General features: G+C 42.6%; 1 long non-coding RNA gene across 3 annotated transcripts in view; it reads left to right on the forward strand.

Annotated features, from left to right (window-relative positions):
• The window catches only part of LOC111934869 (uncharacterized), a 40633-nt gene that overhangs the window by 581 nt on the left and 25997 nt on the right, over positions 1-14055 (forward strand). For all 3 annotated transcript variants that reach the window (XR_015275194.1, XR_002867461.2, XR_015275193.1), the window contains exon 2: positions 947-996. This is a non-coding gene — a long non-coding RNA (uncharacterized LOC111934869). The remainder of the gene's footprint in view (positions 1-946; positions 997-14055) is intronic.

A 14055-nucleotide genomic window follows, 5' to 3' on the forward strand; every position in this document is an offset into this window, starting at 1 on the left:
CTGCATTTTGTTCATAGTCCAAACAAAACTGCTTGTTTGCTTCCTAGCTTTGATTAATTGTTCTCTCTCCTTCTCAAACTCATTTTACCTTGTGAGAAGCAGTGCTGCCTTTACTACTGTTACAGGAATTAATATCCCAAGCTCAAAGATTTGTGCCACTATCTGAAGGTTGGTAGGTTCTCATATTAAGCTTGGTCTGTTTTCTTCCATATAAACATCCATCAGCTCTAGAAAGGTCTAAGAAGGGATGAAATATTCAAAAGATCTTTTTCTTTTGGCATGCTCAATGCTGATGGCAATGTGCCAAGCCCCATGAGGAATAAATGTCCAAAGCAGATTAAGTCACTTGAGGGTTTATTTTCTGCTCTGCACGCTCTGCTGTTGGTTGTTATTACCACTGTTGCCTTACAGCAAGAATGGGGTAATGGTTTTAAACTAAAGGAGGGTAGATTCAGATTAGATATAAGGAAGAATTTTTTTACAATGAGGGTGGTGAAACATTGGACCAGGTTGCCCAGAGAAGCAGTAGATGCCCCATTGCTGAAAACATTCCAGTCCAGGTTGGATGGATCTCTGATTAACCCGATCGAGTTAAAGATGTCCCTGCTCATTGTAGGGGGTTGTAGTAGATGATCTTTAAAGGTCCATTACAACCTAAACCATTCTGTAATTATATGATTCTATGGAGAATGGACGAAGGGGACAATGTCGATTTGCAGCACAAAGGAGTAGCCTTGGAAGCACTATGATGGCAGTTTCTTGCTTAGCTTTGCTTTAAGTCACTGTAAGTAGTTGATAGAAAAGGAGAGGATTGAACTCTGGAGAAAAAGAAAGCATTGCTCAGTTCTAGAGATGAATGGACTGCCATATTAGCATCCTGTCTCTGTTCCCCAGTAATGGTTCTGATTATCATTAACAGACGACACCCTGAATTTTTCTCCCACAGAATACCAGATCATACTCAGCTCTCAGGATCTTACTCTTCAGGTGTGCTGGGTAAGAGGTTCTACAGCTTTTTGGGCAACCATTCCACTCACTAAGAGATTATGTCAAGTTATTTGAAATAGCAGAAGTGTAACATTTATAAATGAAGTGGTTCGCAAGAAGAGATTTTGAAGAAGGGGCAAGTGATTTGTGGAAAGGATCAGGAAATTGTTTTAAGGATAGGAGTGCAAGAGACTTGTTTAATAAAGGTTTAAACATGCTTGCTTGAACTGTGGCTCCCTGCAGGCCAGTCAGCAGCTGTACAAAGTGCTTACAGGATGATGATAAGCTTCCCCACCTTTCACATGAAAGGCCTTGGTCTGCATTCTGTAATATAAACTGTCTCATTATGACAGTTCTCTCCTAGGAATTACTCAGCTTAGTCTGAGGATTAGTAATAAACTAACCACATAAAATAATTCATAATAATGTAGCATTGTGTGTTATGAGAAGACATTGAGGTAGAAACTGGTAGGGGAGGTTTATGAATAGAGTAGAATAGAACAGAATATGCATAATTTGCTCAGCTCTTGCACAGGACTAGAGGGCTCTTGGCATTATAAAGGTCTGATCTCATACTTGAAAGAATAAAGCTACACAGCATTTTGAAAAACATGGAGTAAAACAATCTCTGCCATAAAGGAAATGCTCCAAAAGACAAGTCCATGCAGACAGCAGATCCTGGAAGCATTTCTAAATGAAATTGTTTGCAAGAAGGTATTTGGAGGAAAAAACTGTGAAAATCTTTAGCCATTCTTTCATCTAAAACCAAATTTATTTGTCACCTGGGCTTGCTCCCATTCCTTGTGTGCAGTCAGCTATAAGTCTTGCTGCTGAAGGCAGTCAATTTAACTGTGAAGAACAACCAGAGAGCTCCCTTCAGCCATATGCCTTTGTTCACAGGCCAGGAAAAGAAAGAACATGACCTATCTCCATCTTTATATTCCATTGAGGATCTGTCAATGAAGTGGTATCCTCTAAGGTTGCTCCCTCCTTTTTTATATATCCAGAATGCATAACACAGATAAGAAAATGTAGAGAATATACCTTAAAGACCAAGAATGTGACAAAAGGCCTAAACTGTGGCCTCAGCCTTTCTCACATTATTCCAGTGCCTTCACTGGCCTTCTGGGAACTTCACCTATCTGCATCAGGAGACAAATAAGGGTGCTGCATTTTAGAACTGCATTTCCTGTTTTGGAGAAGGAACTCCAGATCTCCCCAAAGCCATAAGCATTTCATGGGTAGAAGGACAAAAAGAGATGCTGGTTATTTATTCAGAAAAAGATAACAAGTGTCTCTCATTGCATCACTGTAGAAATTGGTCATGAGCCAGGAGACAGCCAAAGTCCTTAGCCATGAGCCTGGCTACACCCTTTGTCAATACCAACAATGGAGAGTCAGTGGAGCCTGAGGCATGCTGGAGGCTGTTGACAACCTGATTTGTTTGCTTGCCTTTTGGGTGACATGTGGATGGCCTGAAGCTCAGACTTTATGGATTAGTGTTCATGGCAAATGATATCAAAAGTCTTCTGGCACATTCAGAAATTTTGGCACAATTAAGTACGCTAAGTCAACTTGTTGGTATGCTGATGGTGAACATAATCCAGAGCATGTAATAGCCCTGGGCTCCAGGCTGAGATAAGGAGAGTGTCTCAGATCACACAAGACTTTGGCCAGGGAGCAAGGGGGAATAGCTTAAGGAGAAAGAGGAAAACAAGCTCTTCAGCTGAGTAGCAGCGCTCTCCAGAAAGGGCCAGGCAGAGCAATAACTTCTGTTAGCAGTGGTACAACTAAGTTACAGTGAGCATACACACAGCAGAGGGCAATCATATCTTCATTGGTGTAAAAATTCAACATCCCACCCAGAAAAGCTTGTCTGGACAGTGGCCGAGTGTTGGAATGAGGCCTGGATGTTAGCAGCTAGTGAGAAGTCAGTGGGGGGAGCTCAAGACCCACCAGGAATGATTTTTCTTCAAGATCTTGAATAAATAGTGAGAAGCTGTTATGCTCCTTTTTAAAAGGCATCAGAAACAAGGCAGTTAAAAGGAAATAATCAAAGTGGGAGAGTTAGGACCTGCATCTGCTAATGATGTACACATGTAATTTTTTCCATGCAAAACTCATGCTTGTGAAGTTGTCAAAGACAGAGTGAGTGTTTCAAGTTCACTTTCCTGGTTTTGTAAACCATCTGCTAGTTTGTGCAGGCAAGTGAGATATGACTGTGTATCTGCTTTTCTGCAAATGTGATGTTGGTAGTCCTCTGTTTCAAAATTTGGCTCTGGTGGTCTGCTGAATGTGTCTCATCTAATCTTACCTGTCATACTTTCAGTCCAAAATGTATGGTTAATGTCCCTTGAACAGTGCTTTAGTTTTTTATACAGTATCATTATGATGAAGTTCTGAGTTGAGCACGAGATTCTCTGAACATGCCTTAATTTGATTGCCAAGACTTTGGCTCAGAGAATGTGTTCTTCTTATAGGCATCGGGCACACAGTTTGCTGATGATCTTCCATCATCAACAAGATGTTATTTTACAATAAATAGTACTTTAGAGAGTGCCAGGCCTTCTTCCTCAGGTGGCTGCAGTGTGAGGGAAAGCAGTGAGGATGCTCCAAGAATTTGTGCAGACCAGTTGAAGCATTGGTGAAGTGAGAGAGACTCAGGCTGGATCTAAACCTGTGGAATAATGTCCTCCACAATTCAGTTGTGTTAAGTGCTGCAAGCCAGAATCTTGTCTACAGCTGACAGGAAAAGTTCTGGTGCTCAGCTGCTTTACAGGATAAGCCCTTTATTTATCTGCTTTAGTGAACAGCATAGTGCCCATCTGCTGTGCACTGAAGTCACCTTTCCTTTCTGGGATTCTTATGAAAGCTTTTTAAAGGAGAAAAGAAAAGCAGACATAAAGGATAAAAAAGTCCTTAATCTTTCAGAAATGTGGGGACTTGGCTGTATTTCTAAGCAAAACCAGTTCCTTTAAGTAGTCACATGCTGCACACTTCCCAGAAGAGTATTTTAATGAAGGTTGTTTTGTGGCTTGTGTTTTTTAATTCCAGTCAGTTTAAGCAAGACAACTTTTGCACTTCCAATGCAGGGGTCTCAGCTGGGGTTTATTCCCTTTTGCAATCCTCTCTTCCAGAAAAATTCCTAGTGTCTTCATCTGTGCACTGTGCCATTCTCCACTTGAGTGAAATGGTCAAAATTATCACAGGTTAATATTTCAGAACAAGGAATATTCAAATGTTTCCTACAGTTTCTTTAGCTAGTGCAATTTATTTTATCCTGCAGCTGCATGGGAATGCTCAGCAGGAAGGTCAGATAATAAATTCAAAAGCACAGATTTCTACATTGCCTTTTGTCATAGATTTATTATCAAGTGTATTTCTTAAAGTCTATTTACATCCTTTTTCCTTTAGGTAATTAAATACTGTGCTGAACAGAGATTCTCCCAGCTTTTCACCCTTGGGGTAGCTACATTAGAGAGATCTTTCACTGCATGTAGATTCCCACATAGTCTGTAGTCTCCCCCTCAGTTTTGTCTTCCATTCTGTGGACAAGCAGACTGGACATCTTCGAATCTTTGGAGTTAAGAACTCTGCCCTTTGTGCATTTTGGTTCACACATGCTCCCTGCTGATCAGAATAATGTTACTGATTCCATGTGTCAAAAGAAGCCATCCTTTTAGGATTTTTGCTGCTTCAGTGGAATTAGTTGATTTTCATGGTAACTGGTGCTGATAAGCTGTTGGCTGAATTCCTGATTCCATTCAAGGTTTCACATCTGCTCAAGTAAGGTGGTTCCTTCAGTAAAAACAGGCCTGCCCAAACAGATCACAATAATTTTTTCTGCTCCTGGGTGGTGATCTCAAGGAACAATCTTCCTTGTGGTTATTTGGTGCTTCCAGGCCTGGCTGGGATCCAGGAAGATGCAGGAAACACAGGAGAAGGTATTGTGGAAAGGAGACTTAACAGACTGGTGTTTTCTAAAGGTTTAGAGATGGATGAAGCACAAATTTCAGGGAAGATTCAAATAAACATATATTTTTTCTCAAAAAAATCTCAAGATTTCTTGACCTTGCTGAACAACAGCCCATCTCAGGCTGAAACCCAGACTGCTGTCAAATCTCATGATTTTAAAAATCTCTCAATTTTTAATTTTACTAAAGAGAGTGATAGGGAGAGAAATTTTACCATCTTTTTAAGCTCCTTGTGCAAACAATAGTTTGAAAATATGGGTCTGACAATCTTGAGTTTCAGGCCAACTGGGCAACAAACTCAACATTTCTTAATAGTACAGTTGTAGAGAAAATTGAATTTTGTAGGCTTTGGTGGCAAAACTCAACCTTCAGGTCTTTAGAAATTGTCATCTTGTTGCCTCTTGATACAGTTTTCAGGTGGACCCTACTCTTCTACCAAGTTAACCCAGGAATCAGAATGAAATGTTCCCAAACACTGGTGTTTGGGTCTGTGACATAAGACTGTCTGAACACAGTCTTATGGAGTATCTGAAATGTTTTTGTTCTTCATCCACAGCACTAGCAAGGTGCTGCTTTAAAATCCTAATGCCTGTGCATTCCCTAAATCCCTGTGTTCAGAGGTGCCTTACATTGCCAAGACAATATTCACAGTATGTCTAGCTAATTTAAAATTATTGACTTTATAATTGGTGAATCTGTGAACAAAAGCCTTAATACTGTTCAGTGAAGGCCTAAACTCCAAACCAAAACAAATGCAGTTATTGATTTTAATTAACTGAGCCCGAAGTGATAGTAGCTCAAAGTAAGAATTGCTGAAGTGCCTTGTTGGCCTTGAGTTTCCCAAAGCAGTTTTGTGTTTGTCCTTCTTTTCTGTGGTATTCCACAAGGATCCCTGTTCCCTGGACTGTCAACTGCTAGCACTGCTGTCAAAATCAAGAGTAAGATGACAGAAATGACTTATTCCCAGCCCATCCTTCTCTCCTGAGAAGGTGCTCAGCAGGAGCTGAGGCAGCTCCATCTGGTGTGGGTTAGCTGGCATCAGGACTGTGAAGGCAACCTGGGCTTTGGGCTTGCATCTTCATGTCCTTGGCTTGTTCACACTGCTCTTGGGAGTGTTTGGAGGATGTGGTGATTGGGTTGAGGGTGGTGGGAAGAACAAAACAATGAGAGTATAGGAACTAGTTATTCAGCTTAAATCACTGGGTTTGGAGTCCTGCTTGAAGAGTAGGGCCAGGCAGGCTAAGGCAGGGAGCTTCTAGCACTGCTGCATTCCCTGCCTGATTTTTCAATTGCTTTCACTGTCCCTTGTATGGAATTCATTTTGTTATTTTGATTTTTCTCTGGCTAAAGTGTTTTATGTAGTACTTTGGATGTTACTGAGTCATTCTTAAGTACTAACAAACCATCTGCTTATCTCAATTTGAGCCAGAGGATAGGCTGCAAAGCATGGCTGGGTTGTTGGGGTTTTTTTTTCTTGTTTCATTCTTTTTTTCTTCTTTTAATATGTCGGAGAAAACTGCAGCAGAGGGCACTGTGTGGTTAGGTTTCAGGGGAACACTTATTGAATTGCACTGGGTGGCTGGGAGCAACCTCCTCCTGAATGCCTGTACAACTAAATAACAGAATATTAAAAGCAATTCCTCTGAACATGAGGGTTTTAGGGTTTAGAAAGCTGGCTTTTTTATATTGTAAGGACTTGGCTGTTTTAATTTTTAGAGTACCTGGGAAGTGCTGGCATCAGGATCTTTTTCTGTTCTGTTCAGAATTTGAAAGACAGCCTCATTAAAGGAGCAGCATAGAACACAGATGACATCGAGTAGGCAGGCTACCTATAATAATGTCATGTTTTGTCATTTATAATAGATAGTTCTTCCAAACCTTTGGGATTCCCACAGCACTTGGCAAATTAAATATTTGAACGTTGTTAAAGGGAAGCCTGTTCAAAGAGACCAGGCAGCTGTGAAGTGGGACACCGATGCCACTGCAGGAAGAGGTGGAGTGCTGAAATTCCATTTAAGGGAAGTCCCCATTCACACAGAGCATGCCATGGGACATTTTTAAGCGTCTCTTCAATAAATATGGCCTCGTTTGAGTCATGATTGGAGAGAACTGGGTACAGTAAATAACACGCAGTGTTTTCAGAGCGCTGCCGCAGGGCTCATCACACAGCAAGCTGTGTGCAACCCCCCTTACCTTCAGCTGACAGTAGGGAGGTGGATCTAACACGCCTGGAAATGAAATCCATGCTTTAAAGACTCTGTGTTTGTTCAGACTGGAGCCTGGCAGTGCAAAGCAATCTCCCTATGCCAGCCTTTGCTGTCAAGATAATGTTGAAGATAATGTTAAGTTAATTATTTCTGGATCCTCAGGTCAGTGGTGAAGGTTTCTCTGGCAGATAGGGACACTGCTGGGATAAATACTGTACATTCCTGAGCTCCCTCTGGAGCAGGGCTTTGGTGCCACAGACTGTACCAATTCACAGTGAAGCCTAAACTCACAAAAGCAGCTCATGGTTGTTCTGGTGCTTGAAGTTAAGCATGTGCTTAGAAACATAGTAATGGACTATATTTATTTAATTTGTAAAGCTGGATTTCTGGAAGAGGGAAGGATATCAAGGAGAAAGATGGAGTACTCTAACACCATCCAGTGTGGCAGGACATGCTAAGGGTGAGGAGCAGATGGAGCCCTAGAGAATGCAGCTTGATCCCATGAGAGCAGGAAGTATAGTCTGTCTTGTTTTGGGTCAAAATGAGGGTATCTTATTCAGCATAAATTTATGATGTTCCTGTGGGTTATTAAAGATAGTGGAAAGTGAAGAAGCAGCTATAAAAATGAACAGCATTAAAATCTCCAAAAATTAGAAGAGGAATAAAAGGAATGAGCAGAAAGCCTTCCACTCTCTCCATCACATAAATGATGTTCTTATTCTAGTAATGGTGACAGGAGGTGGTCAGGTGGTGGCATTATTTAGCTGAATGGCCTGCATCTCCTTGTGTGTTCAGATAAAGTTCAAAATGACCTTTAAAAAAATCCATTTTTAAAGATTCTTTTTACTTCAGAAAGGTCCAACTTTAGTTGCTTAAATTTAATTTTGTTCTTGAGGGAATTGGCTGTGGTGAGGTAAGGCAACGCCAGAGATACTCACAGTAAACTAATAGCAGGTAAAATGTCATTTTAAAAGAGTGAGTGGAAAGCATTTGCCATTGCAAAGAGGTAATTAATGAATTCTCTTCCCCTAATTCCTTTCCTCATGTTTGATTTCTGATGCCTTTTCTGACTGCCACTGCCTCTGTTTATGTTAACACGAGCTGATTAGCTGGCTCATTGCTTAGACTGAACCCAGGGTCACAGCACAGGGATTCTGTAATGGCCAGCTGCACACACAGGCACAGGCATGGGGACACCAGTGGCTGCAGCTCTAGGAACACACAGCTCACAGGACACCCCCCACTGCTTTTGGTAAGCACAAACTGTGCTTTTTTCCCTCTGTAAATCTCCAGCAACAGAAGGATAAATTGAGTGCAAGCACTTTCACAGCTGTACCCTGTAAGGAACAGCAGTGACATGTTGTACATGGCCAGGGACTTCATCACTTCTTAAGAAGCGGTTGCACTCCTTGGTTCCTACACTACAGAAATCTGTCTTCAGGTTAGTAGTGATGCCAGGCCAAGGAGGGATTGCTGGGAAACTCCTGTCAGGCTGACTGGATGAGGCATTCTGGCACTGGCCTGTTACACAGGAGTGGAGCCACCTCTCTGATCCTGAGGTGGCCTTTGCTTTAATGGAAATTTGATTGTGAGCTCCTTTTATGTAGAAAATAAGAGTTGTGCCAGTCTTCCTCATAAGAATTTCAAAATGCCCATTGCAGCAGCTGGTAAGCAAGGAAAGGAGTGGCCAAATGTGTTTGACAATCAACAGGGAGAAAAAGTGCTGTCCCAGTCACTGGAGTGAACAGTAAGATCCTCTACACTTTGTTGTCACAGAAAAACATTTTTTCATCTCATACTTCCTCTTGCTGCCTGGAAGATCCTGTCTGGATGCTGGAGACAGTTCAAAACCTTCATCCTTTGAGTTTGAGGTCCACAACATGTGGACTTTCTGTCTGAGAATTCCTAATATAAAGCGAAGAACTGTTGCAGAGCTGCCTAGGACACTTCCCTTCTTGCACTTAGAGTGTCTAGCTACCTCTTGAAATGAAGCTGGATTTAGCTGTGCTGATAGCATTGGTTTGGCTTGTCCTTTGGTTAAGCCTCTGACAAGCTAATTCACACTGCTTCATCTTCCCTGGAGATCCCAGCCCTCTCCTGTGCTTGTTTAGAAGCACAAAAGAGGTTGGGCTGAGGATGGACAGTCCAGAGTGCCAATGTGTAAAACCAGCGTGGACTGGCCAATATGGGAAGGTCATGCAAGGCTGGCTGGGTGTGCTGCTGTCCTGGGATGGAGGGATAAGCAGCTCTTTATGGACTGAGGACTCTGTGGTGCATTGGCTGAATTTTGCACGTAGTCCCTGTGTGCCTGGATCTCACTGCAGGATGCTGCCAGGGCTCGGCTGTGTTCCCACCCTGGTGTGTCCCACAGATAATGTCCAACAGGAGATCCAATTAGAAGCTTGACTGGCTAACCAGAAACAGCAGCTGGAAGCTGAAGCTGGTGTGCCTGCTGTGGAAAAAATAGAAAACTCTACCTGCAAATCCATCTATTGGAAATTACTGTGTCTCTGTTCTTTATTGCTAAGGAATAGCCTATCTGCTTCCAGGCCTCTGATGCAATGACTCATTCACAGCAGTCCAGTAACTCTTTGTTTTTTCTCTTCCTGCCACCAAAAACAGTAGATCTCCCTCCAACAGCAGGTTGTGTTTGAGCTAATTTTCCACTGAGCCATTATTATAGAAAACAAAAGAATTCAAATATAATCCCATTGGTCTCTCCCTTCAGGAAGAACTTGGACCTTGATGTACTGCCTTCCTGGGAACATCTGCAAACTCAACTTTTTTTTGGTATTAGGTAGCTGAGAGTCTTGGCTGTCTGGATGACCCCAGGCAGATAGTCAAAGATGACTTTAAAGGCTGGATAATGTATTTCACTACAGTATAATCCTGCAGTAGCCTGAGGGTTTAGAGTTGTTTTGTACTGTATTTGATGTAGGGCTTATTTTGAGTTTTATGAAGAGATGTTGCTTTCTTAACTAACACTGCGGTAGCTTAGGAGCTGTCCTGCTTAGGACCCATTTGCTTTAGCCTCTCTGTATAAAACCCAGTTCTCCTCTGGGGGGCTGTGTTCAGACATGTGCATGACATGCACTGCCACTGGCACTGGAAAAGGGCTTTATCTTCCAGTGTCAGATTTATGTATATGTGTAAACACATGCTCATACATTTAGAGGGAACTGTATGTCCTCACAGGCATGTGTCTATAGAGATGTGCAGAAACAAACTCATACATGCAGTTCATTTGGGGCCTCCTTATAATATTTGTTCATGTAGTAGTTATGCATGTATTATTGTCTGCATCCTGACTGGCCTCAGATCCCTCACAAGTGTTGGTTTCCCCTTTGCCCCAGAATACATGAACTAGTGATGGAATCTAGAGAAAAAATATGGGGTCATAATGCAATAGATCATTGTAGGAGTCCATTTTGAGCTATTTTCCTCACCCTTTTCCCCCAACCCCTTCTAGACTAGTCATAAAAGGTGCTCCTGCTGTTTCTCTCCTCCAACATCTTACGTTACAAACTTTTAAAAGTGATCAGGTGTGATCAATTCCAGCTACTACTCTCCTGCTCCTCCACTTGCTCTTCTAGTGCAGAGCGATTGTGTAAAAAAGACCTCCTGGGGATCCTGCATTGATTTATTCTCAGCTGATCTGAAACTTCAGCCATTTTCATTCCAACATTGTCCCTGGCAGAGGCTGTTCTGGGAAAAGAAGGATGCTCTGAATGCAGCCTCTGGTGTGTGATCTGGATCTGAAGCCTCAGACAGTCTCTCTGGTGCCAAGAGTGCAGCAGGGCAGACGTGGCTCAGCTTCAGGCAGGGAAATGAGAGGGATGCTCAAAGGGGGCATTTAAACATTCTCTTTTTTTGCCTCTATTTGGAAGCCATATGTTTTCCTGACGTGAGGGCTCACAGGGGAAGTGGTATGAAAATAAGGAGGGAGTTACAAAAGTGAAGATCTCTTCACTCATCTTCACTGCTGGAGTTTCACCAGTGCAGTGTGAGAGACAGAGCGCAAGGGGTACCAAATAGCCATCTAATCCAGATCCTTGGTGTTGATGGGGGATGGTGGTGGAGTCTGGAAAAAGAAAATAAGAAAGAGGCCAAATGGATAGAGTGGTCTATTCTGCAGCTCCTCCCCAGCAGCTGGCAAGCTGCAGTTCAAGGTACAGTTTTGGAACCCAGTATATGTTCTACTGAAGGAATTTTGCAAACAAGCTGGGTTTGCTGCCCCAGAGTGAAGATGGGGCTCAGCAAAGAGGTCTCAGGGTAGAAAGACACACAGCCCTAGAGGGACAAGAGCAGCAGTTCAGACTTTGGTCCTCTTGGAGCTGCAAGCGCAGATGCAAATAATCTGTAGTTAAGTGTGCCTGTTACTCAGAATTAGCCCAGCTGCACCATCCTTGCTCTTTCCACATTTACAGAAATTAAACTCAGGGGCTGTACTTCTATGCTCATGGTGCCAGTGTTGACCTTTCCTTCTTTCTAGCTGAGAAAGATGAAAGATGGAGGGTTTGGATGCAATCAAAAAGCACCAGAACTCTGACAACAGTGACAACACTCCCCCTGCCAAATCAAAGGGGTTTGGGTTAAAGCCTAGATGTCAGGGTTCTGTAAGATACACAGGATCACAAGATATGTAAGGTTAACAGAAAGTTAAAGCCCCAAGTATCAGAATACCTGTGTTTTCAGCACATCTGTGTTTTCAGTTTGGATTAAGTGCTATGGCACCCTTTGATACAGGAGTCACCTTGCAGCCTGCCTGTAGCTGTAACCAACAGCTTCCTTTTGCTCCCTCTTCCCTTTTGTGCACAGCCCATTGCATCACTGGAGCACGAGGAGGATAGGGAAACCCTTTGACCCCAGCGTGCACCCTTGGTGTATCTGGGAGAATAAAATCTGCTCCTCCCCTCAAGCAATTATAAGTGATAACTACTTTGCTATTCAAGGACTGTGATTTCAACACTCGAGGGGTTAATGCACCAGGGAGGCAGCTGAGGCTTTCCTGCCGGTGCTGTATCAAACAGCACAGTTTCCAGGAAGATGAATATCCGTAACCAAGTAGCACAGCAGAGCCCAAAGCCTGTTCAGAAGAATTCTTTTTGATGATCTGGTTTTATTACTTTCAATGAACTGTAGTCTCCAAGGTACCAGTGAATAAGGGATGCTGTAAAGCCGCATCTTGTATACATGTTTCAAGCTGTGTCTGCTGGTGCTGAAAAGGATGAAAGAGAAACTGCTTAGCAATGACCCAAGGGCCCAAACCCAGCTCAAGCTTCCATGGGGCATTTGCTGAGATAAAAAGAAGATCTTAACCATTTGCACTGGGACATGACAACTGGGACACAGCCTACATCATTTGCTGGCCCCACTGGGAAAACTAATCCATTTCCAGGACAGAGCATGTGGCATGTGTTATGTGTTTCATAAAAGCTCTTTGCCAGCTGGAAATGAAAAATACGAAATGTCAGATCAGGAGCAGGTAGATGTGAATTACGGGGCTCTGTGCTATCTGGAAAATCTAGGGGATTTATTGTAAGACACTGCAGTGGCCAGAAGCCCTCTAGGGAAATGCAGTGCTTAAATTCACTGGTCTTGTTTTGTCTGTACAGAATATGTGGATTTGAGTATAAAACACAGCTTGGACCATGAGTGCATGGACCCAGCTAGGAATGTGGTTCAAGATAACCCCAACCAGACATGTGAAGGGAGGAAAAATGAGTGGAACTTGATTGGAATCAGCAGAAGGAGCACCCAGCCATGGCTTCTTCTTTGAGCAGCATCTTGCCATTTCTGTAACAACACCAAGGAGAAGTTCTATAGCTGTAGGCTGGAGCTCAACTTCCAAGTGGACAGACCCTGAACTGTGCAGAAACGTGGAGTGTTTGGAAGTATTCTTATCAGTAAAGGAGGTCAGCCAGTGCCCATTCTTCCTAAGCTCTGCACACAGCATTATAACAATATTAGCCCATGCACTGCCTCTCAGTGCTTTTGCTTTGGAATTCAAATCATGTGTGTGTTTTATAAAAGGCTCTCTAGTGTGATCCTCAGAAATACATATGCACACTCCAATGGTGTGGGTTTTCTCTTTCCTGCCTGGTGCACAAATTACTCATTGTAACATGATAAATGAATGGGGCTGTGTAACCCTCTTTGTAGTTTACAGTTTTTATAGTGCTTTGCCACCATATGTTATAAATTCACAGAAGAGTTATAGTGTGTAACAGTTTTTTATGTTTGTTTGTTTATTTAGTTATTTGCTAATTCTTACAGCTGTACGTAGATGTATGGGTGTGTGTAATGTATATAGATATTTGCCTGGTAGAGTGAAGCTTAGGAGAAAAGATCAGCTGCATGTGGAGAGCACTTGAGGAGCAGAAAGCAAGAAGGATGAAAGTATTGCCTTGATATCTGGTGAAAAGTGAGGAGATTGAATAGACGGTCACTTCACAGGCAAAATTCACATTTTATGGTCTACAACATTTTGTGGCAATTTCTGCTAAAGTCAGCTATATTGTACAGTCAAGGAAATACAGAAGATAAAATTGTGTTATGAAAAGCCTGGGGAATCTTCATGTGATCTGCAGCTTGCAGACAGAGAACAGAAGTGGTGAGCCAAGGAATGAGGAAAAGCAGCTTTGAATAAACTTCTGGGATTTCTGATAGGTGTTGTTATAGGATCCTGTAGGAATGGAAGTTGGGGGAAGCAGCTAAAAGAAGTGTCTGATGGGGAGAGCATCTGGATTCCATGCATGAATGCGAAATCTTCTTTTGCTTCAAACTGCAGTGCAATAATCTTCCCTGAAACCCCCATATAACTCAGTGAACTTCTGTGTGGTGCAATCACAGGAGGAACAAACCTGGCTGGTCCTTTGAGGGTGTTA

The sequence above is a fragment of the Cyanistes caeruleus genome, chromosome 11, assembly GCF_971803275.1.
Source record: "Cyanistes caeruleus chromosome 11, bCyaCae1.hap1.1, whole genome shotgun sequence".
In the NCBI taxonomy this organism is placed as follows: Eukaryota; Metazoa; Chordata; class Aves; order Passeriformes; family Paridae; genus Cyanistes; species Cyanistes caeruleus.